The 16,757-nt window shown below is 43.6% G+C and overlaps 1 long non-coding RNA gene across 1 annotated transcript in view; it reads right to left on the bottom strand.

The window, feature by feature from the left end:
• LOC123646018 overlaps nt 1-16,757 on the bottom strand; it is a 78,224-nt gene that overhangs the window by 25,629 nt on the left and 35,838 nt on the right. Inside the window, exons 4-5 of the long non-coding RNA XR_006737758.1 lie at nt 2,770-3,372; nt 92-162 (exon numbers count right to left, since the gene is read on the bottom strand). This is a non-coding gene — a long non-coding RNA (uncharacterized LOC123646018). The remainder of the gene's footprint in view (nt 1-91; nt 163-2,769; nt 3,373-16,757) is intronic.

Genomic DNA, 16,757 nt, shown 5'->3' with positions numbered 1-16,757 from the left:
ACAAAAGCCAAAAAGACCAAGGTAGTGACCCTTTGCATAGAGATAGACTTATTAAATAGAAAGAATGGTTCTTTATGAGGTTATGCCTTACTTTTTTGATGCCATAATTGTCCTTTATAAGATGATGAGGTTGAAGATGGTAGTTGCTTTCTTCACAATGCTCTGTTTACAAAACGAAAAGCAGAAAGTTGTGATACTCGATGGCAGTTTTGCTATTTAAAACACAAATTTAAAAACATGGTTTCCATTCCCAGAAATTCAAAATGTACAATTTATAATACTACTGGGTCAGAGAATATCTTCCTCCCCATAAGGCAAATGTTTACCTTCTGCTGTCCACATTATACCCGTTATAATCCTGAACGTTCAATTTTTCATTGCCTGATTTTTAAGTGCCGCCACCTCGCCTCCCCAAACTTGGACCTGTTTCTTAAATGCATTTATATTTACAGGAGCAGAGTAAGTGAAGAGATAATATAATGGCTTTCTTCTGCTGTGGTTTCCACAAGAGTAAAAAGTCCAGCCTTTTCTTATCATAACTGGCTGGAAACATTCCACATGGGAGAAGTCAAGTCATAACAATGTGGAGGAAAAAAAAAAAAACCCACTTTGCTCTCAGAACTACACAGTTCTATAGAAAAGACATTCTTAAATGCTGTTTGCAATATCCTACATTAATTTCCTCTGGCGAGGTGTCTCACACAAAGGGGTCTTATAAATGGATTGAATGTGGTTGGGTGCAAAAGTACAGTAAGCCTCTGTCAGACGCTGTTGAGGGTGGACGCTGCAAACAGGGGCTTCCTTCATGAGGGTTCCCAGCAAACAGCTGACTTGAAGTTTTGTGGCCAGTAATAACCTCCTTCAAAATAAACCACTTACACCATCGCTTGGCAGCGCCCTATCAATTATATCAGGAATGTGTGGCTTTGCTACCCTGGCAAACATCTTCCACGTTGCCAAAAGAATAAACATCGGGAGGAGGCCAGGGTTGGGCAGCCCTTGCTCCTTCAAGGCCGTCCCTGTGCATTGCCATTGTGTGGCCTCTGCCAACACTCGGCGCCTTCCTCAGCTGTAAGAAATCAGGAAAGGGGAAGAGCTGAAGCCATCTCAGCATTTCCAAGACCAAATGGATCAAGGCTGGATCACAGAGAAGTCCAGAAACTGCAGGACAGGGTTAGATTAGAAGTAGCAGCTTGGGGAGCTAGAATGAGCCCTCAGAGCAGGGGGATCTGACCAGGGTGTTCTGGGCCTTGAGTGCTCAGTTGACTGAAACAGGGACACCAGGGTGCGACAGGGGTCAGAATATTGTTTTTCAGGCGCGCACAGTGGCTCACACCTTTAATCCTAGCGCTCTGGGAGGCCAAGGTGAGAGAATCACTTGAGCTCAGGAGTTTGAGACCAGCCTGGGCAAGAGTGAGACACCATCTCTACTAAAAATAGAAAAATTAGCAGGCGTTGTGGCAGGCGCCTGCAGTCCCAGCTACTCAGGAGGCTGAGGCAGGAGGATTGCTTGAGCCCAGGAGTTTGAGGTCGCTGTAAGTTAGGCTGACACCACGGCACTCCACTCAAGGCAACAGAGTGAGACTCTGTCTAAAAAAAAAAAAAAACAAAAACTGCTTTTCATATCAGGCAAATATGCTTAGCAATCACTACTCAGACAGAGGCCAATATGGGTTTTTACTCCTTCCCTCAAAATGTAGACTTCGATAAGCCTACAAGGGGAGAGAGATTTGCAGAGCAATAGTGTTCTACCCTAACTTGTATCTGTGGAGATGTCACTAGCTCAGATTCCACTGAGAACTCCAGAGAAATTGGCCACACATGACCATCCACTTCCTCAACTCACTCACCTAGCTGAGCTATGTAGACTGATAGGCATGAAACTTTCATCATCTCAGAGTCAGAAAAGTCATTTCCCCTCTCACTGGGGAGAGCCCCAGCTTGGGTGAGAGGAGACGGCCATTTCTACCCAATACACCTCAGTGAGAAATGTTTCCTGGGAAGGGTGAGAGAGGCATGTAGAGAAAGGGACAAGTAAGAAATAGCAGGATGGACCGGGAGCCGTACTTCACACCTGTAATGCCAGTGCTTTGGGAGGCCAAGGTGGGAGGATTAGGTCTTGAGGCCAGGAGTTCAAGACCAGCCTGGGCAACACAGCGAGACCCCATCTCCACAAAAAGTAAAACAAAAATTAGCTGGGTATGGTGGCACATTTCTGTAATCCCGGCTACTCAGGAGGCTGAGATAGGAGAATTGCTTGAGCCTAAGAGTTCAAGGCTGCAGAGAGCTATAGTCACACCACTGCACTTCAGCCTGAGTGACAGAGTGAGACCCTATCTCTAAAAAAAAATTAAAAATTTTTTTAAAAAAGAAATAGCAGAATGTAGAGCCCAGAGGATCTCCTTAGCAAGACCATGGTTTCCATAAAGTAACAATTTCAAGATTCCTCCAGACTCAAAAAAGCTTGCTTAGGCCACTGCTCAAATCATAACAAGAAGACAATTTTGTCTGACACTTATTTTGAAGTGCTGTGCCTTTAAATCACAGTCATACAGTTTCATGTGACTTTTCTTTAGTTAAGTAACACAAGTAATCACCAAGCTAATATCCCTATATTATAAAACTTAATTGAGCCTTTCTTCTAAATAATTTTTTTTAATGAAGCCAAACATGACAACAGTGGAAAGGGGGAAAAAAAAATCTCTAAAAGAAAGCCCTATGTTTAGGAAATGAGAAAATTAAAATGAAGAGAAAAATCCTTGTACTCACACAAAATAGATCACATTATATTGGGTATCATCCAAGCCAAGATTTTTCTCAAGGAAAGTGCAAACAAGATGATTTGAAATTAAAGTTTTCATTCCCCACCCGGCCGAGCAATCTCCCAGAAAGTCAGTCTCCATTATGTCCTGAGGTAACAAGAGAAGGAGGTTCCACGGTGGGTTCCAGCTGGCTGCATTCTCTCAGAGATTGGTGTTTTTGGAGGAGTGCATTGCACTGTGTGTGCATACGTGTGCGTGTGCGTGTGTGCATGTGTGTGTGTGCATGTGCGTGTGTGGTGGGAGGAACCAACAGCAGCATTCAGAGGCACCAGGGCACGTTCTCCTGAAGGCTAGAAGCCCATCATCACCGTGTGCACACGCTTGCTGCTTGTAGGAGCAGGAGGGCTGCTGGCCTGTCTTCCACACCCGCTCCATCCTCTCAGGCACACTCATCCTCCTTCAGACCAGAAAGGGACAGAGCCCGAGGTGACACTGTGCCAGGAAAGAGGAGCATATGCATAAAAGACGGAAGGCCGACGTCCAGCTGCTCCCAAATCCAGAGGATTTGTTGTTCTTCCTTTCAGGAGATTATTCAAGGCAACGTCTGGAACTGACAATTAGAAAATATGACTGTTAGGATGTTGAGAAGAAAAGACGTACGATTCCACAGTGCATACATATTTCAAAACATTACGCTGTATACCATAAATATACACGATTTTTGTCAATTTTTTTTTTTTAAAAAAAGGTATGTATGTGGTTGGGGGAAAGAATAGAAGTGAGGGACAGTCGTCTGGATACTTGTCTCAGCTAAACCCAAACTCAGGCTCTGGAGCGTTGCACTTTATCCTCAAACGGTGGGCTCTGCCTGACATTCTGGAACTTTTGGACTTTGTCGCATTGCAGATATTTATTTGGGGAGCTGGGCCTCAATCCTCCCTAAATGGCAAAATAAAAAAAAAAGTCTCTTATTTCATAACTTTGAGAACCACAACTGCAGGACAACTCAAACGAAAGAGTCTAGAAGCCTGACAGTTTCCTTCCAACTTATCCCATTTTCCCTCTTCCTTTCCATTCTGTGTTACTCTGACCTCCACCCTTTTTGTTCTTTCCCTGTAACTTATTCCGGAATATGTTCCCTGAAACCTACAATGAATGTGTCTCTTTTAAATCTAGAAATTACTCTTGAAAATTTCTCAAGGCAAATTCCTCTAATTCCAACAATCATACAATAAACTTCTATTATGAGCCAAGCATCCCATTATGAGCTTTGGAGAATACAAAAACATGTGAGCCCCGTGTATTTAGGTATACATTGCTGCATAACAAATTACGCCAAAATTTAGCAACTTAAAGCAGTAAACATTTATTATCTCACAGTTTCTGTGGCTCAGGAATGGAAAATCGGCTTCACTGGGTGGTTCCAGCTGCAAATCAAGGCACAGGCAGGAGCTGCGGTCACTCAGGTGCAGCTGCCGGGAGGACCCAGTTGCAAGCTCACTCACATGTGGCCTTCCACAGCGTGGCCTCCACAGGCCTCGGCCCCAAGGCTTCTCCAGCAGGAGAGCCTCAGCTTATTTATGTGGCATCTGGGCTAAGAGGGAGGAAGAGGTGAGGAGGACAAGGAAGAGAACCCAAGGGAGCAAGAGAGTGTGCCCCAGGTGGAAGCCAGCCTCTTTGTCACCTGATCTCGGAAGTGACATCCCATCACTTCTGCCACGGAAATCAATAAGATGAACCCACACCCAGGGGAGCGGAACCTACAGGCCGTGTAACAACCGATGGGGGTCACTGGGAGGCATTTATGGCTGCCCACTGCACCCTGCCAGGCTCCATGTCTCCGACAAAGATCAACATGTACAGATACAGCAGATGCAAGGAAGTTATAAGTTCTTTGACAAGAGAAGAAGGGAAATGCTCTGAGATGATAGGAAAAGGAGAACTTAATCTCATTGGGGAGATGCTGGGAAGTATTCCTGAAGAAAGCAAAATTTGAGTTACGTCTCAAATAGATCTCTTAAAGGGCATTTCAGGCAGCCAGCACAACTTCTGGAGTCTCCAATTCAGTAAGTACAGGGTGGAATTTATTTGCAGTTCAGGTGATGTTTACGGCCTGGGTTCAGGGACTGCACTTGGGAAACACAGACTTAAGCAAGGCTCGGAAGTATAGCATGTTTGCAAAGTAACAAATAGATTTTTTAATTTGTCAGTCTGGACCCATTCAGGTAGTTTCCTGATCCTCTTAGACTCAATGGAAATGAAAAGCATTAGTCTGTACTTAATGAATCTTAAAACTATGAACTTTTGGTGCTGGGAGGGATTCAGAGAATCTAAACTCATCATTTAACAAATGAGGAAAATGAGAGTAGGGGACTGGCTCAGAAAGTGAGAATTCTCTTCAAAATCCGATGGGTTTGTGTGGTTCTCTCACTCAAGGGCTCCTGAAAGAAACTGGAGTCCTTTTCCTTGGGAGTCTGAGTGCTTTGTATTTGAAATGAGCTAAAGAGTTTGTGACTGACTCTCCCAATAGAATACTCACTTGCTATAAAATGCATATGCTCATACTTTGGTATGGAAGGGAGGCTTTTGAAAGAACTCTCAGAAAACCTCTGAGTCCATTAGGCAAGTTTCCTTGTGCAAATGGATCTATGTAACTCCTGCCTGGCTTCTGAGCAATGAGAAGCCTTCGCTGCATGTCTGCGTGCTCCACCTCCATTGTCCTTTTTCTTCCATGATGCCTTAGGTGTGTAAATTTGGCAGCCTAGGCCAGGTGTGGTGGCTCATGCCTGTACCTCAGCACTTTGGGAGGCTGAGGCAGGTGGATCACTTGAAGCTGGGAGTTCGAGACCAACCTGGGCAACATTGCGAGATCCCATCTCTATAAAAAATTAAAATAAGATAAAAATTCAAAGAGAATTTGGTTGCCTGTACTTGGTGGCAAAACTTGGATTTGGGGTGCTGTTCCCTTTTAAAATCCAAATAATTAATAAAATAAAATCTAAATGCAAACTGGGACAAACCCATCCTGATTCCTGAAATATGCTTTCTTTGGGAAGAGGGTAACAAAATCCTGCAGTTTATTCCTTGCAGTGTGTGCACAAAATTAGCCCGGTTCCTTTGTTCTGTTGTCTGAGATTTTATCACCTTTTACTTGACTATACTTAGGAAAACTATATGAAGGCATTTAAAAGAAGACCAAGGGAATCTCATTTGCACATTCAAATACACGTGTTTTTATGATTATTCCCCTACCCCGACTTCCTTTACCCTCACTCTTCCCCCAATTTACTACTATCCCCTCCACTCTGATAAATATTCTTATATAGAAGTGAAGATTCTAAAGGCAACTGAACTGTAACCCCCTTTCCCCTTGTGGTTTCTGCATAAACTTATTTAAGCACAGGTGTCTCTTTACATATGACATTCTGAGAAGTCCTAGAGTTCACAGCCCCCACTTCCTCCCAAGGGTGGGAGCTCTCCCCAGCTTTACCCTTGAGTAAGAAGGTAAGTTTCAGAGGGGGAGAGGTTAGCCAAAACCTCACTGCAGCTTCTCTCACACTCAAACCTGGTTTCTGAACATACGCTTGTGCACTTGTAAGAGAGGATGCCACATAGCTAATGTCTTCCTTGAAAAAGCTGAGAGGTAAGAAGGGCAAACTGCAAACCCATTTGATTCATTGCCTTTACCAATTCAACCACAAATTGTTTTCTCTTCTTCCACTGAGCACAATTTAATCAGCAATGGAAACAGCGAACCACAGAAAGGGAGAATATCTTGTAAGCAAGCGCAGAGGTCAGGCCTGCCTTCCCACATCCCAGCTCTTTGGGCTTGGCCGAGTCACTTACCGTCATCCTCACTTGGGCCTTGGTTTCTCTACCTGTGAAATGAGTTGTGGTGCAGGTGGGGGACTCTGTGAATACCTCACTTACCTGGTACAACCCCTGAGTGACGGCAGGTGTTCAATAAATGGTAGTTGTGACCCGCCAGGCAGTAAACACATGATACTTCTCCCAAAGAAGCTCACGCAGTCTTTGTCTATGTTGTTACCAGCTTAATTTTGTTTTTCATTGGCTCAGAACCACTTTTGTGTATCCTACTCTCAATTCCAGCTAAACCAGAGAAATCCAGGGTTACCTGAACACTAATCTAGGGTCAGCCTCTGACTGAAAATCTCCACTATTGCACTCAAGTGCTGGGATGCTTTTCCCAACCAAGATGAAGGCATTAACAACAACGTTATGTTCTAAGTCATTCGTAAGGAACTGCCAGAAAGGAATCAGTCCTGTATCTTCTGGGGTTTGATAGCAAAAAAAAAAAAAAGAATTTAAAAATGTTGGAGGCTGAAGCCTCAGCAACTGACATACATTCATCTGAAACAAAGACAACTTTTAAAAAAAGGAATCCACGGCGCACACAGACACGGAAAGAAAGGCACTTTGGCTGCAAAACTGCCCCCATCTCCTCCGGGGAGGCTCATGCCTCCGCCTGCTGCGCATCAGTCTTGATTTTGATGGGGCGATTTTTAGTCAGCTGCCTCGATCATTTTGGCACAGACAAAAATCCTTTAAAAAATGTTACACTTCATCAAAGTGTATCATGAGACTTCACGGTCATTATCTCAATGGCCGCTCTGATGTGCTACAATTGGCAGAGACACAAACGGTAGGGGGTGTGTGAGAAGAAAGCCAGCGTTTCATGTGGAAAGCTGGCAGGCCTCGCCAAGCTTCTGTCAACAACTCCGCGGTCTGATCCGATGCACTGAGCGTGCTGATGATGCTCTTGTTTCTGGAGGAAGTAAACAAGAAAATGAATTCCACCGCGCAACACAGCCTCTTTGTATCTTCAAAATGGTGTGACTGGACCCCGGCCAGCCGCCTTGAAAGTTTGGCCATTTATGTCATCAGGGCCCCAGTACTGATGGAGGCTTTGATTACAACTTGGACCCGGCTAGAAGACCCTTCAGGGGCAGCCACTCAGCAAATAAAGGCATTGATTGGTTGTTGGGTCAATTTAGCCATAAGGGTACAGAGCACGGCTCTTTTGAAAAGCCTAATGGATTAGCTACACAACCAGTCCCACTGTAGGCCTTATTTTTCAAGTAACTTCAGGACGGTTTTCCAGCTTGGCAGGGAACTCTCCTCTAGAGCGAGCTTCGGAGCTGTTCTTGTTATCAATAGTGGGGCTCAAAGGATTAGACACAGCGGGCTCTACAATTTAATGAAAACAGCTGTTGAAACAACAATTAAGGCAAACAATAGTTTGCGTGGAAAACTATTAATTATGTAAAGTTATGCAGAAAGTGGCATACTGTTTTATTCAGGGCTTTCTACAGCCAACTGAGGACAACGTGAGCCACCTTCCATTCTGTGGCTCTCAAGTGTCAGGAAGTGGGGGTGCTTGTAGGAAGGGGCTCTGCTGTGCGTGAGCTGAATGCGAGCAGAGCTCCAGGCTGCCACGTTGCTAAGAACGGAGTCAGGGGTAAAATATTTAGGAAAAGAATGCCAGCTACACTTACGTTACCTTGGGTACATCAGAGCTTTCCATACCAACTCAGAGCTGCGTTTTCATAAGCGAGCCTTAGTGGCTGGGATCTCAACTTGTACTTTTTTGGAAAAAAACATGTCTATAATATGACCTCTTTCAGACCTCACTAGCCCTAAGAAGACAATGCTCAGGAAATGGTGGGGTCCTTGTTCTTTGGACTAAGTCGGTTTTAATTATCTTATGATGGTCCAGATTGGACTTGCAACCATTACGCTTCCACCTCCATTCTCGTCGCCTCCCCTAAATGCACAGTTTGTCTCTCCTTCCACTCTCTCTGCTTGCTGGGGCTTTTAAATTCATTGCTTCTCTCTTTGCAATTTCCATCCTTGACTAACAGTGCTGGGAATTGACTTACGGCCCTTCGCCTACCCTGTGTTCCACTTCTCACTTTCCTCCCTGTTCGGGAATCACCAAGCCAAGAAGTCCCATTAAGAAGGTTATTAACTGTATACATAAACATTGCCTCCTGCCTATGGTTAGATTTATTTCTCGTCACTTCCAAGTAACTGGCTTTAACACTCTTTCCAGCACGCCCAACACCTTTTATTTGACTATATTGTTTTAGAAAGGCCTTTGGGAATTTAGCTAATTTCATGCTGGAACTTATTAAGTGGGATTTGACACTCTTTGATAATTCCAATAAACCATTAGTCAAGTCTCACTCCCTTCAGGGAAGGAATGAAAGCTTTATTAGTCATAGGGTCTCTATTCTAAACATGTCACCTGAATTTAGTAGCGCATCTGTGCTGAAATGCAATTGACTTTGTGATTGAATAGAACTTTCCCTGAAACTACAAGAAAGCTGCCATTGGCTATCAACAGCAAGAGAGCATCTACTTTTCCTGATAATTCTCATTGGGTTCACAAGTGCATTTTGAAGTAATTCAGTGAATTTAATTTATTGACCTCTGAATGTTAATAAAATGAACAGCACACACATTCGCCTCTACCCACACTGACACCCAAATTGTCTCTAAGGTACTTGGTTCAGTCCTTTCTTCACCCAGAATACAAGAATACAGAATAATTTCCTTCTCTTCTTCTGATAGTTTAAAAAATCTCTAGAGATCATGTCTCTAGAAGGCTTGAGAACATAATTGTGCAAATGAAATTCATTACTACAGTCACAAATAATAATCCAATTAACATATATTTGTGTAATGCCTTTAAAATTGTTCTAAACTCAAAACCACATTCATCTCCGAAGCACAATGCCAACTGGGTGCCACATCCCAGCATATTCCAGCTCACACTTTGCACTGGAGATTACAAAATAGCATCAAGACTGCAAAAGCAATTATTCCAGTTATCCAGATGTGATTTTTCAATCATTCTAGGATTTTTTTTTTTTTTTTTGCAGTTCTTATTCCGTGGCACCGATTGCAGCACTCATGCTGGCTCGGTGCTTACATCTCTTCATTATTAATTCAGCTCATGGAGCTTAATTGGACAAGGCTAGAGCGAATTTGACAAACATCACAGCAGCAGAAAAAGCAATCACTCTTTCAAGATGAAAATTTGTTTGATGTCTTACTGTGTAACTCATTTACTCTCCTTGGGAGTCATGTGACCTGAATGTTAATCAGCCATTGATTGGTTTCTCTCCGTGGACAGTCACGTGACTCGAATATTAATGGGCTGGCACTCAGTAGCTGTACTGTTAGGCAACCTTGTGATTGGCTGCCAGGTTAAGATACGGAGATAAGTGGGTGCTTGATGAGCACTTGACAGAACTTCACAGAAAATTAAGGCCCTAAAATAGCATGAGAAAGTCTTGTCAAATCAAGCATGATTATCATTGAATGCTTAAGGAATTCATCATCTGCATGAAATTGATACACTTCAGCACCAGCAGGCCCTGTAGTCAGCAGGGACTCATCAGATTTTTATTTATATGTGTTCACCAAATCACATTAATTCTGAGAGCTAAAACATGCTAAGGATGAAGGTTATTTTCTGTTCAATCTAATTTATCTATGACAATAATCATCACTAATAATGTGTCAAATTGGATTGCAGTCATTTTATGCATGCATGCTGATTTGGAAAATAGTGTTAAACCATCCCGCAGTAATTAACAACCGGTAAAGGTATGCTAGGTTCGAAATAATCAGCATATCTAGATGGAAAATTAAGTTTTATAGAATGGATTTATAGATACATATCCTTATTTAATTCGGAATATAAATTATTCCTGGTAAAAGCCGACTTCATTTTTATAACACCATTAAGGCCAATAACCATTGAGGGACTCGCATCCTTAATTTGCTCTATCCTTCATTTTTTTTCTCATTTTCTGTGGTTAACTTTCTAATGGGTGTCACTTCCTTACTGGCAAGTCCTCATTGTAGCAGGGTTTGGTAGGGAGAAGAGATGAATGAATATGCATCGGTTTAAGTGTTAATCATGGATGAAGGAAGCCACATCAGACCTCTTAATACACAATGCTGTATAATTATTGGCGGGGGCTGGGAGGTGGGCAGCGGGGAGATTACAAGGAGCGGGGTGGAGCCAGACTTTGGCCTTTTGGTGTTTCTCTATTATATTTCCTCACAAAGGGACAATAGGAAATTTTGCAGATTAACTCATAAGGGATTAATGTTTCTTGAGGAATCACTTAAGCCTAAATTGCTTTTGTTGAAATACCTTTTATGGAATAGAAGTTGTTTTTTGGTGGTTTTTTTTTTTTTTTTTTTTTTTTTTTCAAATAACCTTCTGGCTTATAGGGCATTATTGGAGTCATGGAAGGTTGAAGTAATGAAATCTTAAAGAAATGTGTGTATCCTTTGGAGCGAGTGGCTAAAATGTTTGCGAGGAGAATACACCTCCTCTAGAAGGGGGAAATATATACGTATAAACTGTTGTTTCTTCCCCACTGTCCCCCGCCCATCTTAATCCCTGAGCCACCACTGCTGCCCATTCTCTCCCTGCCTCTCAGGAGGCCTCTTTATTGATTAAATGAACCTGCTCCAAAGGCTGGCTCCCAGGCTCTTTGATCTAATCCGATCTGATTTTATCCTATCGCTTCAGCAGGACATCGGGGAATTAACAACAAGCAGCTTTACCACAAGTGTTTAATAACTCAACACAATCTCCTTATGGCTCCGAGCTGCTCAAGTTCCCATCCAGTCCACGGCAAACAGTGTAACAGATTGGCCATCCCCCCAGAACCTGAGGAATTTTCATGCACTGTGAAACTAATCGCTTCAAGTTCCTTCATAAATCACACAAAGCAGATTTCAGCATCTTAACAAATTGAAAAAAAAAAACAAAAACAAAACAACAGTAGAGGGGGCGGAGGTTTGCAGAGAGGACTCACCCTCCAGCTAAAAGGGGTGAGGGGGAGGGAGAATGTTGCTGAGGGGGAAGGGGCAGATATAAATTAACTTCTGTCCTCTCATGCAATATGTTTCTCATCTCCTTACATTTTAACATGAATAAAATAATTTGGGCAGGCTCAAACCTAACAATGCTCCAAGCCTACAATGACCTTATTTTTTTTTTCCACTATGATGAAAACGATGTGGTTTCAATAACAGGCCTCTTATTGTTGTTCCTGTGACAACCCTTGGAATATGTGAGAAACACACAATTAAACAAGAATGGCAGATCCTGCTTGGTGCAGATAGCCAGTGAGATATAAGGCTAAACTGATATGTCCCCTGGATTGCAAACCAGCATGCCCGCATAAAGGGGTGTCCTCAATGATCAGTCAATTACAAAAAGCCATTCTTGAGATGTCCTGTTTTTACCCAGAGATTGCCCCATGCGCATCCCTATCTCTAAATTGCAACAACAGAATTTATTTAATACCTTCCTCCACACCGAAAAAAAAAAAAAAAAAAGAATAATGCCCCTCTCTTTTCTAAATATCACATGCACTGTATATAAGGTGATTGTCTCCTTTTCCAAGGCAGAAATCTCTATGCAATGGTTTATCCTTATGCCAGAACAGAGCTGGGAGTCTGTGGGAAACTGGGAGGGGAAATAGGCTTTTGCAAGCTGCTGGATTATTAGTGCCATGGGGGAAATATCACTCTAGCACTAATCTAAAATAAAACATCTTTTCGTTGCTCTATTTAATACCTACTGTACATCAGAATTACCTATAAAAACACATTTCATAACAGAGAAACAGCCCTCTCTCCCCACCTCCATCACTGCTCAATCCATTACCGTGGCAGTTCTGCGATTTCTTGCTACATCAGCAGAGTAACGAAGTGCCCTCTTACTGAATATCTGGGGGCAGAGAGAATTTTATGATTCAGGTTGAGGCCAGATTACTATTACTATGGTGGGATCTTTTTCCATATCCCCGGGGCCCAGGGTACTTGCAAATTCACTCAGATACAGCTAGGTGCTTTATTGTTGCTTTCCTAAGTAAAAAACATTTATTTTTATATTCTTCTTCTCCCACATCCATTCATTAGTATTTATCCAGATTTTGCCACCATTATCCCCATGAGTCCAACATTTTGAGACTCCCTCCTCCCCCCCACAAAAAAAAGTCTACTCTGATTTTGTGATCTACTCAATATGGAATGGAATGCTAGCATGAATAGTGTTGTTAGTTCCTCTTTGGAAATGTCTTTTGCCTTACTTTTTTTTCCCCCCCAGATAAACTATGTCATAACAGAAAAATCCCTGTGAAGTTCTCCAAAGAACTTTGTGCTGTTTCCAGACCCTGGGACTATAATTAAGCCTTGTGTAATTAAAACAGACAGAGCATCCCTGCCAACTGTGAGTGCCCCTGTTTACATTGTTTACATCACAAAGAGATAGCAAAATGTACTCAGGAAGGCTCCAGCCAAAGTAATTGAGAGGGCTGCCGAAACTCAGCTCTGCTTTCTAAATATTGTCCCTGGGTTAGGAACAGCAAGAGGGGAAGGAAAGGAGAGGAGGGAGGGGACTGGAGCCAGTGGCCTGTTGACTTTCTCTGCCTGGGCATGATGTCATTGAGGTCAGTGACTTGGGGGACTGGTGTTCACTGAAGTCTTGTTGCACATTTAGTCCAGGTGCTTCTGCTGGGGAGCTTCCAACCCTCCACTCCCTGGCAAAAGTCGGGAGCATTAGGCCAGGGTGTGAACACATTCTCAACCTCGAGCAGTATAAGGAAGATTCTTCTATTTGCAGTTCAGTTGGTTCACAAGATTGCCTTTCTCTGGCACTTTCTTTGTAGCCTGCTGCAACTGGAACATTAAAAAGAGATACAGAGAGACAGACAAAGAGATAGAGCAACAGAGAAAGAAAAGAAAGGGCACTGAGGAAAAAGAAGGGGAAAAAAAAAAAAAAAAAAAACCAAAGCCACAAGTTGAAAAAAAATGCCTATAAAATAAAAGCGCATTATGTTTTTGTATATTTTCAAAATGTAGCCAAACTAAACCATTAAATGAGGATTTTGTTTCACAAAGTCTGCAAACTATTCAACCGCTAAACCCACTATACCAAGAACGTGGTGCCAACCAAAATATGTCAAGATTAGTAGTACTCAATAAAATCTCAAAACCAAATGACATGCAAGCTGTATTTCATGATTAGAGCGCTTCCTTATGTCAAGGAACATACATATTAACTTGTTTAAACACAGCGCTGGGCTGTCACTCTGTTTGTCAAAAGCAGAGGAAGGAGAAACTAGTGCTTAGCAAACCTACCCAGATGATGCTTCGCGCCTGCCGTCTTCCTGGCAGACAGGCACGGACACCATCCAATTAATCCTCACGTCATCTCAGAGAGACCCCTTCCCACGTGACAGAGCTGTACTGGACAAGCAGGGTCTGTAAACGCCTTACCCCAGGCCCGGACACACAGCTAACAGAGCTGGGGTGAGAATCCAAACTGCTTACTTTTTTTCTACTGAGACAGCAAGTCACCAAAATTACAAACTGCAAACACCTTGTCTCTTCCTGGTAAGGTGACATATTTTTTTTAATTCTAAGAAAACATTTGCTTTAACGATTACAGACGGCTCTTAGTATATAATTTCTCACTGAATCCTCACCACCGTCCTGGTCATTTACATACGATGATCCGCATTTTATAAAAGAGAAGCCCACATCGTAGACGAAGTGCTCTGCTCAGGAGGCTGTATCGAAAACAAGTAAAACCAGAGCGGCCTCCGAACCAAATGGAAGCTGCACGAACCTGTGCTGCCCTTCCCAAGGCAGCGTCTCTTTTTGCACCGAGATGCTTGAGTTGGAGCAGGAATCTAAAAATGGAGAAGGGTAATTATCTCATTCTCTGACTGTCAACAGCAGTGAGCTGCTGCGTGCTTCTACCTGGCAGGGAAACGAAAGGGAGGCTGTTCTCTCATTTACAAAATACGGTCGTAAGATATGTGATTATGTTAGGAACACTTGAGGGGGCTTCTGGGTGGAAAGAAGAACCCAGAGCCTGCTTCCTGCGTTACCTAGCGCTTCTTCACTTGTCTGAGCTGCCGTACCGCGGCCTGGCAGCCACCCACCGATGCGGGGACAGCCGCAGCTCCCTCCAGCGCCCCACCCTGTCCCCCTGCACCCACACACATCCTTGTTCTCATGGACCCTCTTGCTGCTGGGGAATCGCTGGCTCCCTTGAATGCCACGTAGATGCTTGGCATTCAAACCAGTGTCTCATCAGACAGATCGCACTGTAGTCCCTGCCAGTCTGCCCCTCACACCACGGCCTGTGGTGGCCGGGCCCATTCCCCAACGCGCTCCCGAGCCTGCCGAGACGCCAGGCCTTTCAAGATCTGGGCACTGCCTGGCACTCTGGCTTCATCTTAGAATACTCACACACCTGACCGTGGCCAGAGCTGATAGATGCTTCTGTTATGAGTTGAATTGTCTCCCTCTCAAAATACAAATGCTGAATCCTCACCCCCGGTACCTCAGAATGTGACTGTGTTTGGAGACAGGGTAAGAAAGAGGTAATTGAGGTAAAATGAGACCACACAGGTGGGCCCTAATTCAACGTGACTGGTGCCATTAGAAGAAGAGATTAGGATACCAGGGACGTGCACACGCAGAGGAAAGACCATGTGAGGACACGGGGAGAAGGTGGCCATTTATAAGCCAAGGAGGGAGGCCTCAGAAGGAAACAAACCTGCTGATACTTCGGTCTCTGACTTCCAGCTTCCAGAACTGTGAGAAAATGAATTTCTGGTTTTTAAGCCATCCTATTTGTGGTATTTTGTTACGGCAGCTGGAGGAAACTGATAATAACTTCTCATTTCCACTGTTTGGGGCACACTGACCTCTTTGCCAGGTACACACATCCCTTGCTGTTGGCCTGGCAAACCCCTCCTCATCTCCAATGTTCAACTCAGATGCCAGGTCTCCTCCTCCACGAGGCCTTCCCAGCTACCCACAGGCATCAAACAATTCATCTGTGATCAAGGGAGGCTGTGACTTCTACCCTTATTTTACAGCCTGTTTCTTCATAGACAGTGAGTCCCATGGAACAGGGACTCCTCTTCCTCATCCCGGAAGCCTCGCACAATGCCCACCAGAGAGAAGGTAATTCATGTTTGATGGGGTAGGGGTGATGCGGGAAGGGAATGGAAGAAAACAACAAAAATAAAAACAAGAAAGACTAAGACTTACTAAATCTTTGCTATGTGCCAGACAGTATTCTATTAGAACAGTACACTTGTATTCACCAACTTTATCTTCCCAGTAACCACAATAAGTAGATGATATGTTTATCCTCATTTTACTGCTGGGGACCAACATACCAAGATAAGTAAACTTGCCCAAAGCCATAGCAGGGCTAGGGATTTAAAACCAGGCATCTGGCTTCCCAGTCTACATTCTTAAGAAAATGCCTTTTGAGGAGAAAGAAAAGAAGGAAAGGAAGAAGATAGGAAGGGAACAAAAGAAGGCAAGAAAAATCAGCAATTGTGTAAACTTGGGCAAGATACTTGAATTCTTTGAAACTCAGTCTCCTCATCTGCTTATCTCGAGACACGCTCAAGTGAGATAACACACATAAAGGCATTACAACTGCAGGGTGCTGCGGACCACGTGGCCTCTATGTTCAGTGGCCAGAGAGCAGACAGGTGACCACAGGCCTGTGACTTGAAGGATTAGCGGTGGAGACATTTTACATAGTGGGTGATCCGAGGAGATAAATTTCAAGGAAGAGAATGGGATAGACACAGGTGAGAGTTGGAAAGAAATGCCTCTCTGCCTCCCACTAGGGACTGGAAGTAGTGCCACCTTTTTGCATAAGCATAGTGGCACCACTTTCATTGTAATACGTGTGAATTCTGCCCTGGGATTGCACATTCCAACTGCCCTGACCAGGAGGTCTCTGAAGATACCCTGCAAGTGTGTGGGTTCAGAAACCACAAATTGACTACAGCTTTGAGTGTCCTACAAATCAATGTCATTTTCAAGTTTCATTTCCCTAATCCGGCTTATTGGACCTAATACTTAGAGCTGGGCTCTCAGTGTTACCTGTGGGGTAGAAGG

This window comes from Lemur catta, chromosome 10 (assembly GCF_020740605.2).
Source record: "Lemur catta isolate mLemCat1 chromosome 10, mLemCat1.pri, whole genome shotgun sequence".
Lineage (NCBI taxonomy): Eukaryota > Metazoa > Chordata > Mammalia > Primates > Lemuridae > Lemur > Lemur catta.
Note: the sequence above shows the minus strand (reverse complement) of the source record. Positions and strands in the feature narration are given on the sequence as shown.